The 17,878-nt window shown below is 35.2% G+C and overlaps 1 long non-coding RNA gene across 1 annotated transcript; it reads left to right on the forward strand.

The window, feature by feature from the left end:
- The first annotated feature begins 10,573 nt into the window (after nucleotides 1-10,573).
- Nucleotides 10,574-17,611, forward strand: LOC123551931 (uncharacterized). The gene is made up of 2 exons (XR_008372370.1): nucleotides 10,574-11,543; nucleotides 13,162-17,611. It is a non-coding gene; the product is annotated as an uncharacterized LOC123551931 (long non-coding RNA).
- Nucleotides 17,612-17,878: the final 267 nt, after the last annotated feature.

A 17,878-nucleotide genomic window follows, 5' to 3' on the forward strand; every position in this document is an offset into this window, starting at 1 on the left:
TGTAACACTGAACCAGCAGATGCCACCAGTGATACGCTCGTGATTTATCAAAAATGTCGTATTTCACATTGTTTACACTCGGGCCTGTTTTTAGCTCACCTGTCACATAGTGACAAGGTGAGCTTTTGTGATCACGCAGCGTCCGTCCGTCTGTCCATCCGTAAACTTTTGCTTGTGACCACTCTAGAGATCACATCTTTTGTGGGATCTTTATGAAAATTGGTTAGAATGTTCACCTTGATGATATCTAGGTCAAGTTCGAAACTGGGTCACGTGCCTTCAAAAACTAGGTCAGTAGGTCTAAAAATAGGAAAACCTTGTGACCTCTCTAGAGGCCATTTATTTCACAAGATCTTCATGAAAATTGGTCAGAATGTTCACCTTGATGATATTTAGTCAAGTTCGAAACTGGGTCACGTGCGGTCAAAAACTGGGTCAGTAGGTCTAAAAATAGAAAAACCTTGTGACCTCTCTAGAGGCCATATATTTCAAAATTTCTTCATGAAAATTGGTCAGAACGTTCATATTGATGATATCTAGGTCATGTTCGAAACTGGGTCACGTGCCATCAAAAACTAGGTCAGTAGGTCAAATAATAGAAAAACCTTGTGACCTCTCTAAAGGCCATATTTTTCATGGGATCTGTATGAAAGTTGGTCTGAATGTTCATCTTGATGATATCTAGGTCAAGTTCGAAACTGGGTCATGTGCGGTCAAAAACTAGGTCAGTAGGTCTAAAAATAGAAAAACCTTGTGACCTCTCTAGAGGCCATATATTTCATGAGATCTTCATGAAAGTTAGTCTGAATGTTCATCTTGATGATATCTAGGTCAAGTTCGAACAGGGTCATGTGCGGTCAAAAACTAGGTCAGTAGGTCTAAAAATAGAAAAACCTTTTGACCTCATTAGAGGCCATATTTTTCATGGGATCTGTATGAAAGTTGGTCTGAATGTTCATCTTGATGATATCTAGGTCAAGTTCGAAAGTGGGTCACGTGCCTTCAAAAACTAGGTCAGTAGGTCAAATAATAGAAAAACCTTGTGACCTCTCTAAAGGTCATATTTTTCATGGGATCTATATGAAAGTTGGTCTGAATGTTCATCTTGATGATATCTAGGTCAAGTTCGAAACAGGGTCATGTGCAGTCAAAAACTAGGTCAGTAGGTCTAAAAATAAAAAAACCTTGTGACCTCTCTAGAGGCCATACTTGTGAATGGATCTCCATAAAAATTGGTCAGAATGTTCATCTTGATGATATCTAGGTCAAGTTCGAAAGTGGGTCAGCTGCCATCAAAAAGTAGGTCAGTAGGTCAAATAATGAAAAAACGTTGTGACCTCTCTAGAGGCCATACCCTTGAATGGATCTTCATGAAAATTGGTCAGAATGTTCACCTTGATGATATCTAGGTCAAGTTTGAAACTGGGTCTCGTGCCTTAAAAACTAGGTCAGAAGGTCAAATAATAAAAAAAACCTTGCGACCTCCCTAGAGGCCATATTTTTCATGGGATCTGTATGAAAGTTGGTCTGAATGTTCATCTTGATGATATCTAGGACAAGTTTGAAACTGGGTCAACTGCGGTCAAAAACTAGGTCAGTAGGTCTAAAATTATTAAAATATTTTGACCTCTCTAGAGGCCATATTTTTCAATGGATCTTCATGAAAATTGATCTGAATGTTCACCTTGATGATATCTAGGTCAGTTTCGAAACTGGGTCACATGCGGTCAAAAACTAGGCCAGTAGATATAAAAATAGAAAAACCTTGTGACCTCTCTAGAGGCCATATTTTTCATGAGATCTTCATGAAAATTAGTGAGACTGTTTACCTTGATAATATCTAGGTAAAGTTCAAAACAGGGTCACGTACCTTCGAAAACTAGGTCAATAGGTCAAATAATAGAAAAACCTTGTGACCTCTCTAGAGGCCATATTTTTCAATGGATCTTCATGAAAATTGGTCAGAATTTTTATCTTGATAATATCTAGGTCAAGTTCAAAACTGGATCACATGAGCTCAAAAACTAGGTCACTATGTCAAATAATAGAAAAAACAACGTCATACTCAAAACTGGGTCATGTGGGAAGAGGTGAGCGATTCAGGACCATCATGGTCCTCTTGTTTAAGGACTGGTCCTGATTTCAAGCTTTTTTTATACATCTGTATTGAAAAAAAGACCAGGGTTTTCGATATGCCAGAATTTCTCTATTAGAAAAAGACATTTCAGGCTTTGGAAAGTTGAATTCAAAGCGTAAACGGATTTATACGTGTAAGATCTTGTTCATATGCCAGATCTGAATACTAGGTCCAGAGTTATGTGCCCATGCTTTATTAAGCATCGCCTCATGTCACTTGACACCCCGTTCAAAGCCTTTACCATTAGAGAAACCGTTACCGAACAGCATGGATGCTGACCGGACTGCGTGGATGTGAAGGCTGGTCTGGATTTATGCTGGTCGCAAACGCAATATGTTGGTTTTCTCATGGTGCGGCTCAAACATGTAAAAGAAGTTCTATGAGAAGTACATCACAGTTTGCTTGGAACAACAGGATTAGGAGACATATAATACAATTCATATATTACAATAGCTGTTTAATCTATAGAAATGCGAAATATATTACCCCCAACCCCCTCCTTCAGAATTTTGAGATGGATTATGAGCAAAAGGGGAGATAATTATTTTTCGCTTGACTGTTTAAACATTTTCAAATAACAGCGGTTTTGTATTCTCCTTTTATCGGTGTCGGTGTCCATGTTGCAAAAGCCTTTTTGCATGTATGCAGGTTTCTCAACAACTAGCAGGCCAAATACTTTCAAACTTCACACATGTCTTTGACATCATGAGATGCCCTCCAAGGACAATTTACATAACTCTAGTTCTTATTTTGTCAAAATTATACCCCTTTATAACTTAGATATGTTGCTTTCATTTTAGCAGGTTTCTCAAAAACTACAAGGCCAAATGCTTTCTTACTTCACACATGTCTACGTCATCATAACCTAGCTTACATATTTGCAAAATTATGACCCGTTTTCAAGTTCAATTTAGAAGTTTTTGTATGTAAGCTAATATTAAGTTTAAGAGCTTCGCTGTCATTTGACAGCTCCTGTTAGTTAGACTTAAAATTTTGAATAAACAGGCTTCTCAGAAGGTCAAAAGATGTCCTTGCTATCATGAGATGACACTTACGTTAGATTTAGTATTCATATATTTTGTGTCCTTCACTGACCTTGATATCCAAGGTTACTTTCTCCATACATGTATAAATGAAAGATAAGACAGTGTTGAAGGAAACGACAGAAAGAAAAAAACATAGTTTTCAGTATTTTCAGACCACAACAGATGGATATTTCTGTTATATGAAAATGAAATTGTGGTGTCTGGAAAAATGCATTTTTCAGGCCTGGTAATTCGCTTATTTCTGGGAGCTTCCGGGGGCCTCCGACCCCCTGGATCCACCGGAGGCCTTAGCGGCACCCTGACCTCCAGTGGAAATTTTCAGGTTTTTCTGAATTTTTAACTTTCACCCATGCAAATATTACATTTGTTGCTGTACGAACTTGACCATGACATATTTGCATTGCCAGTGTTGTAGCGTTTGCGACTGTGTAATAATTTCTAGTTGGAATGGTGTGTATGTCGCGGTAGAAACTGGTAAGCGCTAGGAAAGGATATATGTTTAAGGCAGGCGCAATTTTCTCAGGCGATAGGTTGATTGTTAAAATGTGCAAACCGTAAACATATTACGGCACCAAAATGGATAATTCAAAAGAAAATGACGTCAAGGTGAAAAAACAACTCCGGGACATTTCCGCGCATTTCATGGTAATTTAATGACGTTGAGGGCAATAAAAGATGAAGGAGTTTTCCAGCACCGGTGAAATCACCGGAAAACTCAGTCTGCTATGGATGAAATTCATTTACTTGGTTTTTATGCGTTTTATGCTAGAATAGCGTTAGTGCATGCGATAACATCTTCGGAATCCCTCGGGATACGTTGGAACCCTCGCTCTACCAGGCTCGGGCACCAACCAATCCCTCGGGATTCTGCAGACGTTATAACACGAAAAAAAAAACATGCATTATCCCTACATTGTAGCTGAGATATGCTAGCTCGCCATTATTTCTCTATTCAAAATAAGCAGAAAAAGCGACAATCTTTGTATAATATAAAATTTATTGCGACTTCTCCTGAATTCAGAGTTTACAGGTCTTAAGAATTTACTGCAGTAAAATTAGTTTTGAATAAATTGTAACGACTTATTTACACTAACTTGAAAATGCCAGTGTGTATAGAATCTTTCGTTATATTATTTATAGAACAACCTTTAAATCAACCATGTATTAAAAGTCCATGACGCGCCTTCAAAATATATCATTAGCAAACAATATCTATATAGTAGTCAATAAATGTTGGTTTTATATATGATCTCGATAATCTAAACAGCTAATTGTCATTAGGTATCACTGTTACAAAATGATACAGTTCCCATTTCTGTTGTTCGAATCAGCATGTCTGTGTTTCTTGTCACGTGATCTGTGTCTGTCCTGTGACTTGCTGTGACGATGATGATGATGATGATGATGACGATTATGACGATGATGACGGTAAGAACTCCGAGAATGTAGCTCGCGGTCTGTTTCTTTCCAAAGTGAGCGGCGTGTAACGCTACGTCTGTCCAAATCTTCGCTTGACTCTGCAATTTCTGATTTATGTTTAATGTCAGATTGTGACGCCGGGATTGTATTATCTTCCTTATAACCCGGCGTGCGTCTTAAGAGTGGCGATCTGCTGCAGCTTCTTGATTGGCTGCTGCTTTCTGCTCGTTTCTGATATCGGTTACTGCTGTCATTGCGTTTCCTTCTATGACTTCTGCTATGTCTCCGTCTCCTAGACGGTGTTAACATGTCTCTTGAACGCTCTGAATTTGTGTTCTGTAGCCAATTCCTAATTGACTTTTGTTTAGTTGGAGACAACTTGTCATTTTCATATTTATGAGACTGGCGAGATGGTCTAAATATTTGCCCTTTTGTCTGCGTTGAAATCTCGGCGTTGTTGTTACTTTCATTTCTTAATGTACTTTTTCTGTTTCGCTGGGGTAGTATTCCAGTTGCAACTGCCGGAGATCGCATTGTGTCAGGCGGGGCTGTCTGATAAACCGTAACAATCTTATCTCTAGATGGAGTTGCCTGAACCGCCAATGGTGTATAAATTGTCAGCAAGCTTTCTTCTTTCGTGGTGGCGGACGTATTCACATCAGAAAGTAATGGTAAACTTTCCAAAAAACGAGAGTTCATCTTCGCAATTTTTTCTTTATTTATAACAGGATTTCGTTTGGCATTACTCTTGCTTTTCTGTTTCTTGTTTTTATCTGATTTACGATTACTATTGTTGTTAATATTTACCGGTACTGAAAACGGTACATCTCTGATAATGAATTTTGACGTGAGATTTTTCATTATCGGTCTTGTCATGCCATCAACATACCAAAGTTCGGAAAACGATCGCACACTACCTTTTTGTTTACGAAAATATACGATCTCGCCAGCAAGCTTACTTGAAATACCTGCTTTTGAAGCTAACGTCCTCGACGTGCATTGATTTAGATCCGCCATGATTCTTTATCAACTTCCGGTAAAAACAAACGTAAGTGACGTCAAATTCGCATACTACTGACAACATTGATGGCGCGAAATTTAACAGAAGTACTAGTAGTAGAAGTAATAATAATAATAATAATAATAGTTATAATAATTTTAAGTGACTGTTGGGTGACCTTGCAATGTTCACTTTTTTATATCATGTGTTATTATTTTTCTTTAGTGTATTTCTGCTGTTATATGTGTGACATAATAGCAGTATTTTTTCTTTTTATGTAATCAAACGTTTTCCCTTACTTTTCTTACATAAGAGTTTTTTTAAGGTTTTGGTGCGCGGATTACAAATAACATTTATTCTTTCAGCGCTGGTACATAATTTTATCTTATTTTAGTCTCTGTTCATTGTACTACACCCAGTTTATGCCACTAAGAATTAATTTGTTCATTATAATTACGTTATTTTGATTCATGTATTATTTCTCTTCAAATGATTCGTGCTTTGGAATTTTTTTTATATTATTATGTTAGAGGACCATATGTTAGACCGGCTATAGCCAAATGTATTATCCTCTTTTAAATAACGTTACAATAATAATAATAATAATAATAATTGTTATTATTATTATAATTATTACTGTAACTATCATAAAACAGTAATAATAGCAATATTTGTCTTCAGAAAGAAACACATTAAAAAGACGTGAATCGTACAGTTTATTTGCAATGTGGCCTTCAAAAGTGTAGTATCTCGTACACATAAAATAAATAAACTTCAAAGCTGTATGGCATAACTATGTATATTTGAAAAAAACTGCGTAGTACATGTAAGCAATTACACTGGTTAAAAATTATACTACTGACCAGAAAACCATATATCAGTGCCGTAATAACAGGATGAAAACTGAAAGGAAGAAATTAAACAGAATGTGTAATTGACTCCTTTTTTCGCACAAGTGACTATTGACTTTTGAAATATGAACTAATGACAACTTATCCAGTTGAATCCGGCGAGTGTATAGTTCATTCTCCCGTTGTCCTGCCAACTAGTCAGTTGCGAGAAGAAATGCAGACTGAGCATATGAAAGCGTCTAAGAACTTATATAAAATGTTTGATAATTATATTCTTTGTTGTAAAAAGCTACAGTCAAGCGCGTATTTATGATAATTCTACTTATAATTTCGCAAACATTTTGCCTGGTACACAAAACAATTACGGAAATGAGGTAACGTAAACGCACAAAAAGCACTGCGGCGCTGAACAACGTATACTGCTGTTCAGCGTAATAAAACAACTACCCAACTACCTTAATTTTTGTATGTGCGCATGCCCAATCGGAAGCTAAATGATTAATTAGTTACTTCAGAAACGCTACAAAACATTGTTGCGCTAAAATGATGTCATCGACGTCACGACGTTACGAATCCATGAATCCCGCTAGCGATTCATGTTTAATTTGCCGATCCTATTCTGTCGTTCATTTCGCATGAACACCGGAAAAAATACATTTCATTTCTTATATTTACATTATATATTTTCCTTTCCATTTTTAAACAAGATAATATTATAAACTGCACACATTTTGTTGCATTTAACATTAAAAACAGCTTCCCGGCTATTCTGTTCACCAGACGGAACACCTGCGACGTCATCTAAGGAACGTTCTCCCTGACTATATGCGGACGTCGTCAAAACAGCGGTCGATTATCACTAAGCAACGTTGACGTAACATTCGCGTATTTCCTTTTGCTGTTCATGCGAAATGAACGTCAAATTTTTCAATGGAAAATAATAGGGAGAATGTGCGATTCATGTTTAATTTGCCGCTCCTATTCTGTATGTATGCATGTATGTATGTATGTATGTATACTGCTTGACGCCCCTTTCGGGTATAACTAGTAGGTGCGCGTCTGTGCCAGAATAAAAGTTAAAAGAATGACAGTAAGATGTCAAAAGGAAAATAGTGCAAGATAAAACTGTATTAACAAGAGTAAAATCAGGATAAAACAGGGTGTAGTCACTTATAAGTAGTGGGATGCGTTAACAGCATGTCTGAAATGTTCAGGATCAGGCTGATTAACGATCAGGGGTGGCAGCTGATTCCATAGGGTAACGGTGTATGGAAAGAACACCGAAAAATCGTTTCATTTCTTAGTTTAAACATATTTTTATTCCGAAAAGCATGAAAAATTTACAGTACAACATTTCAGGAATTGGACAGAAAGCTAGGGGAGACCGGGGATAGTTGTTACATTGGGTAGGTTGTTACATTGCAAATACTGAAGTGATGACGCATCATATAAAGTCACAGATTATGCGTGTTTGTTAGTTTTAAAAGTCGCCATCTTTTACGGATGCGTTATTTAACTTTGTGACAGTTATTTGAAAAATAGAACAAAAAGCTAGATTTTGGGCCACGTAAGTAAATTTTCGAGTTTTTCATATATTTTTGGTTCATGTGCACACTTGAAATATATATAAAACTTTAAAAATGTTGTTGGACTAAGCAAGGAATTGTGCTAAATATTGTAAAATCTCAAGAGGTTACATGCTTTCTCTGAGTTGTCTACCTTAGATATTGTCACGTGTTGTGGGGTCGGGGCATGTTGTTACAATTAGTGCGGGGCACGTTGGTACATACTACAAGTTGACCCCAATGAGAAGATTCACAAGAGAATCTTTATTTGAGACTGGAGCAACCGTATTAGACCTTCCTGTTTGAGACGAGGGAAACCAGAACACTACTTTTGTTATAGTAAATGCCCGATTGAACCAGGAAGCTGCATATGGGGATGGACATTGTTGGCTCTATGCTGTAGTTACATTGAATAGCAGAGATGACAACTACCCCATGCGCATACTACTGAAAATGAAGTGAAATGACCATGCCAGTTACTATATAGATTTTTCAAATGGCCAAAATGTAACTGACGATATTAAGCGCTGTATACCTTATAGTGTCGACTTTGTGTAGCTGCCTTGGCACCTCTGCCATCTTAAACCATAAGAGCTCCTCTGGCGATACAAACATTATTGCAATTTGTCTATGAAGATGTCGTATTCAGTGGAGATATATATATATATCTTGTCCTGATTGGTGTGAATAGAAATGAACATTACAGTGGCGTCAGTAAAATCTAATAGTGCACTAAGAGCAGCGAACAACTACAACAGGCCTGCGTTTTCTCCAGATAAGAAATGCCAATTTAGAATGACTGCTGGATGGCGAAAGAATGTAAAAGAGCTGTTCTGACAGATACGCCCGAAAAGAGTGCTAACATAGTAAAATAAGAATTCACCATGAAACTGTGGAAAATTTGCTAAAAATGAACAAAACAAGTGCTCAAAACTAAAGAACAGAAAGCAACAAAACAAAAAAAATGTAAACAGATGTAAACGTCCTATTTGTCATCATTGTGGATATGATGGAGAAATGGAAGAGATGTTTTGATTTAACCATATTGTATTGCCTATATACATGCAAATAGATACAAAAAAGTACAAGAAGCAGTTTCAGTAGGCTAAATAGTAGGGGCCTATAGCATTATTCAGGCTTGCATTAATGCTGAAAAAAAATAGAGTATGGACTTGACGGTTTGAAATTCGCAAGGTTTTGTTTAACTTCCAAGGCTCTATGAAATGATTCATTTGTGAAATGAAAATGCTGTGTTATACATGTTATAAACAGATTGGAAAGCATTGTATGTTTACTGTTGTGTTGTGTTTACTGTTGTGTTGTAAAAATGTAAATTCTTTGTAAAATTGTAAAATTGCTTATTGTAACAATTTGCCCCAGACGCTGTAACAATTTACCCCAACATGATACAACTATCTTTATCGGATAGAAATATTCTTCGTTTTAGAATTAATAGCGCAAATTTGAAAATTGCAATGAATGAGCTTTACAAAGATTATAAGCTGGACAAAATCGGTTAAATAATTCATCCCATACAATACAAAATATGAAAAATGTAACAACTATCCCCGGTCTCCCCTATATTAGCTTACAGTTGACCTCTCCTTATTACATAAAATTACATGTTTTTTTTTCATGGCACAATTATTTACCAGTTAATACAGTATTATATGAAATACATGGAAAGATGGCACATTTCAATAAACCAAAAAGTGCTTTTGTAAAGTACAATTAGAGTTTAAATATGAAAGCATACCTCAGACATATAACAATGAATTGAATAATACTACCTCCTTAAAAGTGGTACACGGATTAAAATTATTCGGCCTCTTAAAATGACTCTCAAAAGTGAACTAATAACCTCAGCTCCGACTCGTTCAATAGTTTTCTGATGAAGGTCCATAGTCATTTTTGTTTTGATAACCACTTAAAATGTAGGCATTTGTATATTACATCACTCCTTGCATAAATCGCCAGTCCATAGTGTTTGTTACATGACCGGTCTCTCATGTTTACATGCATTGGTTAAAGTTTTTGATAAAGTCAAATGTCTCTGTTACTATCAAAGCTATTGACTTGAAACTTTTAAATAGTAATTTACTATCAAAGTGTACACCAGGAGAGACAATCCCCATCGTTCTGAATATATGTTAGAGTGAGTTAAGCCCCTTTTAATGGCAATTGCTCTTATAATTCAGAGCCAAGCACTGAGAAAAGTCGGGTGTGCTGTCTTATGGACAGTTTTTTTTTTATTGAGCATCAATGTAATTTTAGGTCGTAGTTGTGATAGTATTATTAGTTTTTTTTTAAATTAACGTTAGCAACAACATCTTGTTTTGTATCACTGTAATTATATGTACTCGTACATGTGAGAGATAGACAAAGTGTAGTACCGGTATACTGTTGGCAAAAGTAAACGTTAAATATACTGTAGGGTGATACATAAAGTGTGGTATACAATAACAAAAGTCTCTTATAATTCTAATGTATTGAATGACTGTGTACTGATGTTTTAAATATGTTAATTATTTTATGTAATTGAGACTATAATAAAGACTAAAATAAATGCAGATTTATTGAAAAATAAATATATTTATGCAAGTACGGGACGGTACTGGTTTTAATATTATTCAATTGCGGAGCACGAAAAGCTTACGCGCAAATTATCAAGAACTTCAAAATTGTCAATAGAAGAGGTTCTAGCGCGTACAGTTCTGATGTCTTACTACATTTTGATGTCCAACGCAATGTAATGTCATGCTGCAGACATCGCCGTAGTGTACAACTCGGGACAATCGTATTTGTATGGTTTTAATTTTCTTTATTCGTACTCGGTCATTTTCGACCCAGTAATATAGTTTACTTGGAGCTAGAGATGTCTTTGCTGTTCATGAGAGATTCTCATAGAGCTCAGGTTGTGGGGTATATTTATAAACTGCAAAGATATGATCTATTTAATATTGATTCAGCAATTGACGTGAAGTTCTGTGGAATTAGTGGCGGTTGTTTAACAAACTCGAACCATGTCCTGTTCTTTCAAGATTGATTAGTGAAGCACCATCCTGACTATGGTGTCATGTTCATTGGTGGTAACGACATTGATTAACCAGGCTCTTCTGCAGTAAATGCAGAGACCATAGTATTACGAATTGTTACAATTGCTAAACTTTTCTTACTTGCTACAATCCGAAACATATCTTTATTTGCCAATTTATTCTAAGGCAACACACCCGCCACATCCCAGCGTACATATACAATGATTTTATTATTACTGAGAGAAGCAGACAGGGTGTTTAAGCAAGAACTTGGAATATTGAACGTAATGAAATTTGAAAAGACTGAAACATTCTAATGCTAACATTTTACAGATAGATGGTGTTCATTTCAACAACCTGGGATTTGAAATTTTTCCGCAATGTGAGAGGAATAATTTTGAAGTGCATAGCAGATATGTAATTCACACATGTACTGGAAGATACTGTATTCTAATTGATGGCACATTTGTATCTATATTATCATATAACAGTAAGTATAGACATAGTAAGTGTATTAGTTGTCATATATGATAGAACCAAACCCTTATGGGGCCCATTTCAGTTAGAGAAACAAGACTCTGCAGGCTTATGAATGTGGCAGATCTTGTATATCACAAATTTTCTGTCCGTTTGTGGTAAAAGACTGAATGTAGTTAAATGGACTAATAGAATTATAAAGTCTAGACACATTTAGACTAGCCACTAGACTGATAATTAAGATATTTCTATGATTTTCTTTTTCTTTTTATGTTCATAGAGACAAAAGCCAGCCTATTCTAGAGCTGATGTTATTGGACATAGGATATAGACTGGCTCAGCTCCTTACATGAAATCATAAAAATGTAAAAAAAAAAAAATAAATATATATATATATATATATCATAGTCTGGGAGCTAGTCTAAGACACATTGTCTGTATTTGTTTATATTCTGTTCCACTATATAAATAATGGTTACAGACAAGTAATCTGCAGTCAAATACACCGCAAGTTGTCAAATGGACAACAAAAAATGATCGCTTTTGACCGCTGTCTACATTTATGTAGTCAAATGAGCTGCATGGAGTCAATTGGGTTACTAAGTCTGTGTTACTCAGATATTTTGTCCGTATTGATGTAGTCAAATGGACTACAGTGTAGTCAGATGGACTACTTTGTATAGTCAGATGGACTTCTTCGTATAGTCAAATGGACTATATGTAGTCATATGGACTACTTTATTTAGTCGATGGATTATTTTTACTGTATGGCTAAACACAGGATGACTGCCATACATTTGTAAAATGTTACAAGAAGAGATTGTTGTAAATACAGTATTATCTCGTGGAAGTTGATCTTTACATGCTCTTTTAGTAAGTATAGACATAGTAAGTGTATTGGCCTGTCATATATGATAGAACCAAACCCATATGGGGTCCATTTCATTTAGATAAACAAGTCTTTCTGAACATGGCAGATCTTGTCTATCACAAATTTTCTGCCCGTTTGTGGTAAAAGACTTAATGTAAGTAAATGGACTAATAGTATTATAAAGTCTAAACAGATTGTCTGTATTTGTTTATACGTTTGTGGCCGATTAGTTTAAATGTAGTTAAATGGTCTGCTAGAATTATAAAATCTAGACACATTGTCTTTATTTTCTTATATTCTGTTCCACTATATAAATAATGGTTATAGACAAATAATCTACAGTCAAATACACCGCAAGTTGTCAAATGGACAACAACAACAACAACAACAAAATTATTGTACTTGACAGCTGTCTACATTTATGTAGTCAAATGGACTGCATGGAGCCAAACGTGCTACTAAGTCTATGTTACTCAGATATTATGTCCGTATTTATGTAGTCAAATGGACTACAGTGTAGTCAGATGGACTACTTTGTAAAGTCAGATGGACTTCTTCGTATAGTCAAATGGACTATATGTAGTCATATGGACTATTTTAGTTAGTCGATGGATTATTTTTAATGTATGGTTAAACACAGGATTACTGCCATACACTTGTAAAATGTTACAAGAAGAGTTTGTTGTAAATACAGTATTTCTCGTGGAAGTTGATGTTTACATGCTCTCGTATATGGTTTTCTATTTCATATGCCACCAAGACAGCGAAGGCTGCTGCAGCTGAGGAAGCTGCTAAAACCAAACGAAGAACAAACTAAATTGAGCAGGTTTCAGGAGCTAACACATCCAATTTATCAGAAAAAGACTTGAACACAATTATATCAAATGTTGTTCCTGCTGTCACACAAGGTATGTTGTAGGTTTTAAAAGACTTGAAGATACTACCGCCTGACATTATTCAGAACCAAAACTTTGGAAAACAACAGATACTTTTGGAATCCACACAAAACACTTCAATATCTGCTCCAACACCAACTTTGGCAGTTTCAGTTATGAATCTAAATTCTGCCACATTTTCGCGTCCACTTTTTCTTGGTATTGATGAAAAAGTCAAAGCTAAGATTGTATCAGATCAATTTGTGGATTTAGATTCCATATAAAATAAACTTTAAGGTGATTATAAATATCGCTTAGTCGAAAATGGCAGTGGGGAACCCTCGTTCAAAAAAGTTTTAAATCCCCGACCAGTATAAAAACGGATCAAGGGTTTAATACATTTCATATTTCTACAAGTGTTTACACAGACAGACACCCAACATCTGCTGCTACTTTAATGAAACATTGCGACACAGTTCATAAACTTGCAAAGCAATCGGGGGATTCCGCTGCCATTTTTACGATAGACAATTTCGTCTCTTAAAAGAAGCAAGATTTGCTTTGATTTCATATGGGGAAGTCGATACCCATTTATAAACGCAGGCACTGGCCATGGGGTTAATTAACCCAAAACAAAAACAGTCCTTTCTTGGCGCAAGATCCCACCAAAACAAACCGTGCTTTGATTTCAACAACGGGTCTTGTGTAAGAAAATCGTGCACCTTTCAGCACAGATGTCAAAAGTGTCCCGGTCCTGGACGAATTGTATGTTTTAAAAAGGTGCAATCAAATTTCAGAGAATTCTGAGAACCTATGATACTGACTCCAAGGTACGACTTGAAGTTTACTGAATATTTGATGAACGGTTTCACAAAGGGCTTTAAAATACCTTTTACAGGTACTCATTCTAATAAATTTCCTGGGAATTTCAAATCTGCGACTGAAAATTTAGAGGACATAAATCACTGTTGAAATTGATGCGGATCGTGTTCCGGTTCCTTTCAATGAACCACCTGACCTCAACTCTGGGTTTAGTACCAAATCAGGAACCCAGTGAATTTCGTGGAATACATCATTTATCTTTTCCAGAAGGTCAATCTGTTAAGGCTGGAATCCCACCAGAAATGCGTTTTGTTCAATATCAAAATATTGATGATGCAGTAGAATTTGTGAAAACTATTGGACCTGGTGCGCTTCTGTCAAAATTTATGTCCAAAGTGCATTTAAAATCATTCCAATGCAGTTGTAGGCTTGGTAAATAAACATCTCATGACCTAAGTATTATATGCATAGTCAGAAGATTAGTTCTACAATGTTTGAAATATAACTTTTTGTTTTAAGACACGCATTTTAAAAGCATTGCAAGGTTATCATAATTTAGTTCCTAAAACAGACACAAGTTTGCCAGTTGCATAACTTAATACGGTCAATGGACGTAGTTTGCAGTTCGCAATTCTTACGTATACTGCTAACAGCCATTTATTTATTGACCTTTCATGTTTCCTTCGAGTTGGAGAATTTATTTCTTCCTCTCCTGACTCGTATATTATAGTAGTAGAACATGTATATATAACATTCAATCGAACTAAATCGCTTTGACTTGGTTTTGAAAAGCTATAAATATAGTCGAGGCAAGACTCATAAACTGCATATATCATGTTGTCACCATGAATTAAGTATGCGCCCATTGCATGCATTGTACTCGTATTATACATTAAGTAACGCTCCACCTGGCCCACTATTTTCGTTTTTGAAAATAATCCAGTGACAAGATCTTTCTTTTGTACCAAGCTGCAAATGTCACTCACACGGTTAGGTTATAGTACTGACTTTTACAAAGGTCATAGTTTCCGCATTGGTGCGGCATTGCAAAGAGGTTTATGGGGAGTTTCAAAAAAAAAATCGACCTTTGGGCAGGTGGTTTTCAAACGCTTATAAAAAGTATATTAGCATTCCTAAGGGAGAAGAATCAGATGGGGTCAAAGCTCCAACAATATAGGTACATCATGATCACAAATGTGATGGGGTCAAGGGTCTCTCACCTTGTGATTATCATGTTAACAAGTATTCTTCTATTATCCTCTTAAGACAAAATATATCAGTATTGGATTTTAGAAATCATACACCTTTGTTTGGGGTGGATGATTTTATCAAGTTAATATCTAGTGTTCTTATGTTTGTAATTCTTATTGCTAATGGTGCGATGGGGTCATGGGTCTCTCGCACTTAAGTTATCATGTTACATGTACATAAAGTATATTAGTAGGCAATTTTGCATGTATTTTTGAGTTTCTGATATTTTGCTTGTGTGATAGTGCCAAGGGATGCTTACCTCTATTTTGTCATGTCAAATATACATGTACCATTTTCTACAATTTCTGCATGTTAGAGGGTGCATCACTTTAACAAGTATTCTTCTGTTATCCTCTTAAGACAAATATCAGTATTGGATTTTAGAAATCATACACCTTTGTTTGGTGTGGATGATTTTTATCAAGTAAATATTTAGTTTTCTTATGTTTATAATTCTTATTGCTAATGGTGCGATGGGGTCATGGGTCTCTCGCACTTATCTGTTATCCTCTTAAGACAAACATCAGTATTGGATTTTAGAAATCATACACCTTTGTTTGGTGTGGATGATTTTTATCAAGTAAATATTTAGTTTTCTTATGTTTATAATTCTTATTGCTAATGGTGCGATGGGGTCATGGGTCTCTCGCACTTATCTGTTATCCTCTTAAGACAAATATCAGTATTGGATTTTAGAAATCATACACCTTTGTTTGGTGTGGATGATTTTTATCAAGTAAATATTTAGTTTTCTTATGTTTATAATTCTTATTGCTAATGGTGCGATGGGGTCATGGGTCTCTCGCACTTATTTTATCATGTTACATGTACATGAAGTTTAATAGTAGTCAGTTTTGCATGTTTTTATGAGTTACTGATATTTTGCTTGAGTGATGGTGCCAAAGGTTGCTCACCTCTATTTTGTCATGTTAAATATACCTTTTTCTACAATTCTGCATGTTAGAGGGTGTAACACAACACATGAGTAAGCTGTTGATAAATAAATGATACACTCACTTTCTTCGGATGGGGTTATTGCTAATAACTTAATAAATGAAATCCATTTATTATGTTTTTGCAATATGTGGCATAAAGGTTAGATCCCCACCTTTGATGATGCATATCAACTGTTAATATTTGTCTTTTCTTGATAAAATTAGTCACCTATCACATATTATGTATGATGCTGTAACAGAACCATTTATTGTTAATTGTGTTTTCAAATTCGTCATTTAGATATTAAATGACATATTTCAATCAAAGATACGTGTTGGTTTTTGATTTGATTTACTACATCATCAAACAGAGCTCATAAAGTGAGTGTAAGATATATACCTTGGTTATATGGAGCTAATGCTACGGAGCTTGCATAAATGCAGATTTATTGAAAAATAAATATATTTATGCAAGTACGGGACGGTACTGGTTTTAATATTATTCAATTGCGGAGCACGAAAAGCTTACGCGCAAATTATCAAGAACTTCAAACCCTCCCTCCCATCCCTAGTATGCTCAGTATACCAATAGTTGTAGATAGTTCAACATGTGCCAGTCATTTTTGTTGTCTTCATAGATATGTCATTACAGTTTCATTGTAAAAATGATGTTCAACATATGCTAGTCATTGTTATAATAGATATTTCTCATACTTATTAATTGTTAGAATGACATTCAACATACATTTATAAATGCTGTATTGATACTTCACATGTAATTATATATATATATTGATATCATTACTTTTAACTATAAGGCTGACATTCATCGTACTATTATTATAATGCTAGTCATTGTGCCATTACTTCTTGACTATAAGACTGACATTCAACATAATATTATACTGATCATTGTTAATTAATGAATATGTATTTCAGTATTTTCTTAGATGTAAGACTATCATTCATTGCTTATTGGCATAAAGGTTAGATCCCCACCTTTGATGATGCATATCAACTGTTAATATTTGTCTTTTCTTGATAAAATTAGTCACCTATCACATATTATGTATGATGCTGTAACAGAACCATTTATTGTTAATTGTGTTTTCAAATTCGTCATTTAGATATTAAATGACATATTTCAATCAAAGATACGTGTTGGTTTTTGATTTGATTTACTACATCATCAAACAGAGCTCATAAAGTGAGTGTAAGATATATACCTTGGTTATATGGAGCTAATGCTACGGAGCTTGCATAAATATGTTTACTGAGATACCCCCGGTAATTAGTTAACATCTAAAAATAAAACTGTGAAAATCAATGTGTATTGTAATAAAACACCTCGGAACTCGGGCAATAGTTTTGACATCTCTCGGCTATTGTACTTGTCTTTAATTTTTCTATTACATAAAATCATAATTATATCCTTATTTTAAGGTGTCTTTATGTGACAATGTATCTATTAGCGCGTGAATTACTCTACTTATCCTTATTTATGTAATTAAAGTGTTTTCCAGGCAATTACGAAATTTATATAACCGTTGCTGTAGTAATTAGTCAATTTTATTTCTTCAAATTGCAAATATTA

The sequence above is a fragment of the Mercenaria mercenaria genome, chromosome 1, assembly GCF_021730395.1.
Source record: "Mercenaria mercenaria strain notata chromosome 1, MADL_Memer_1, whole genome shotgun sequence".
In the NCBI taxonomy this organism is placed as follows: Eukaryota; Metazoa; Mollusca; class Bivalvia; order Venerida; family Veneridae; genus Mercenaria; species Mercenaria mercenaria.